Source organism: Orycteropus afer, unplaced genomic scaffold (genome assembly GCF_000298275.1).
Source record: "Orycteropus afer afer isolate SDZICR_OR568_19922 unplaced genomic scaffold, OryAfe1.0 scaffold00256, whole genome shotgun sequence".
NCBI lineage: Eukaryota > Metazoa > Chordata > Mammalia > Tubulidentata > Orycteropodidae > Orycteropus > Orycteropus afer.
In genome coordinates this window covers 1-2498 of record NW_006921843.1, presented here as the reverse complement: position 1 = coordinate 2498, position 2498 = coordinate 1, and the positions used below count along the sequence as shown (strand labels likewise).

At 45.6% G+C, this 2498-nt stretch overlaps 1 non-coding gene across 1 annotated transcript; it reads left to right on the top strand.

Annotated features, from left to right (window-relative positions):
• Nucleotides 1–1449: 1449 nt before the first annotated feature.
• LOC122150885 lies at nt 1450–1541 on the top strand. Its single transcript, XR_006163887.1, has one exon. It is a non-coding gene; the product is annotated as a small nucleolar RNA SNORD116 (small nucleolar RNA).
• The last annotated feature ends 957 nt before the right edge of the window (nt 1542–2498 follow it).

Genomic DNA, 2498 nt, shown 5'->3' with positions numbered 1-2498 from the left:
TTTCATTGAAGTTGGTTTTGAGTTATGTTACTGGTGGCCGTTTTGTTCAATGTGGTCTTTATACTGGCTTTGTGTGGAAATTTCTGACAGATGACCGCCAAGGAATCAGTTGCTCCTTCACTGCTAGGCCCTGACCATAGGTAGGGTGACATGGGTGTAGGGATTAGTCTCTTAGAGTCTGAGTTGCTATGCGAGATGTTGGGCTCGAGGTGATATCTCAGGTTTCGGGTATTCACAGCCACAGAATGATTATGGTGAGCAGACAGTGGTGTGAAGGCGTTACATTGATGGCAACTGCCATGAAGCCCCCTGGCTGTGGTTCTTCCTGTGACATTGTCCATCTTTTGATTCCCTGCCAAAGACAGATCTTGGAGCACTGTGCATTGGAATTGCACTATACCCTGTGGGTTGTGTGGGGCCCTTTAATTGGAGGATTTTATTGTCCTCATGAGAATACTTTCTGTCTTTTTCAACAGTAATGCCTTCTTTGGATTGCATCACCGTTCTGTGGCCAGCATCCCAGACTTGCCACATTTCATGGAGTGTTCAGATTTGCTTTGTTGATGCAGGTCAGTTTTTTGCTGCATGGTGGCAGATTTAAACCATGAATATTATTGTACAATCTCTTGGGGGATAGAGCACATAATCATCAACGGGCATTTTTATTTTTACCATGGGGACTGTGATGCCAAAGTGCTGTGGCGGTCCTTCATATCTGCCGGTGTCATAGTGGACAAACCACATATTTCGACGTGGATGATATTCTTGGGTGATGTTCTTGGTTTGTTGCCTTTGTGACGTGGTCGTTGTGGAAAGTGACTGAAACCCTCAGGCACACGGGAGACATACCACTTTCAATTTGGTAGAACGTCTCTAAATGGCAGAGGTCAAGGAAAGGAAAAAAAGGGGATATTCATGTCAAACAAAACATAGATTTGCAGAGAACATAGGCTTACATCCGGAAGCAATCTAAGCTTGCCTTTGATTGCTTTTGGGGTATAAAAAGCAGAGATAAGGAAAGGGAAAGGTGCGGGATTTGTGAATGGGAAAGAATAAATTGGCAATTCCCGTAGGTGGAGCTCTGAAACACCTGAGAGGTGACTGTTTGTTATGCATAGTTCAGGATCCAGTGCACCTTGCACCAAAGACCTTTTCCCATTCTGTCCCAAAATGCAAGGGAAAACTTTTTGGTGGTGTGGACAGTTTTAGAACGGAGAGGGTATATCACCCCTTGGTAAGCATTCACTGGCTCACGTGTCGGGAGATCTTGCAGGCATTACCCTAAGCCTGCCAGGCCTCTCTCCTTTCCCTGCACTAACAAGCATGTTCCACTTGTTAGGCTTGTGTTTTGGGTGTGTGTGCTACGTATTGCTGCAGAGTGTGGAGCCCTTTGGCTTTCCAAGTGCACAACAAATAGGTGCGTAAATGTGAGTGTCTATGAAGGTGCATGGTGCGTTGATGACTCCCCTCTAAGCATTCCTAGGAATGGTGAAGGAAATGAGTGTCAAGTCACTACCTGCTCACTCAAGGAACTAAGGCCCATCACTTTTGCCCAAGTTATAGACAAGAGAGTGTGAATATGTGCCATCTATTCTTCTTGCAGCTTAAAAGTCCTCGCAGAATCCTTCCAAATCTCCCTTCTCCCAGGATGTGATAACCTTCCTCAGTAGATAGGTCAGATGAGCAGATTCCGTGGGTGAATGGAAGTTTGGATTGCAAAGCTGTCTAGATGTATGCGTGTTCTTTGATTCGATGAGTGTGATGGCTACATGGGAACGGATTTGCAAGTTGGGTCATACATTTGTATTAATCTGTGATATGCCTAGCAGTTGAGCTCAGATCATCGAAAGAAAGTAATTAGGGTGGCAGTCTCCATGCCGACCATATGAAATGTCACAATTCGTCACTTATGTTTTGGTTGAGTGTGTGTGTGTGCGTATGTGTCTACTGGGTTTTCAGTGGAATTATCCTGCCAGTAGCAGTCTCTCAGAAGAAATAGGAGGTGTCCGTGATTCTTTAGGGTTGAAGCGTTTGTGATAAATTGACTTGGCCATGCAATTCTTCAGGATATGGAAAGGATGCCCTGATGGATAAGTGCATTCAGTTTCACACGGAGAATATAGTTTATTAGAGGTATATTTGTCCTTTTGTTCATTGCTGAACCTTTTGGCTTCTGTCCCAAGGAGCTGTGATAGATGGCGATTGCAATTCCATGAGCATTCTAAGATGTGGGTCCTGGTGTTCCCAAGGGAATGTCTGGCGGTGGTGGGTCGTGCGTCTTCCACAGAGAGCTTGATGAGCTGGAATCTACTGTCCAGCGAGGAAGCGTGCTGCGTGTCCGAAGAGAGTATGACAGATTTGCACCAGCACTCTGTTGTCACCGGTGAAATTTTAAGAGTTTAGCAGCCCATATGCATTTCTCACACAGAGTGTTGGGCCTCGGCGGTTTGCACTGTAAAGGGCTTTACCGGGAACCTGGGCTGTTCCAAGCCAGGAGT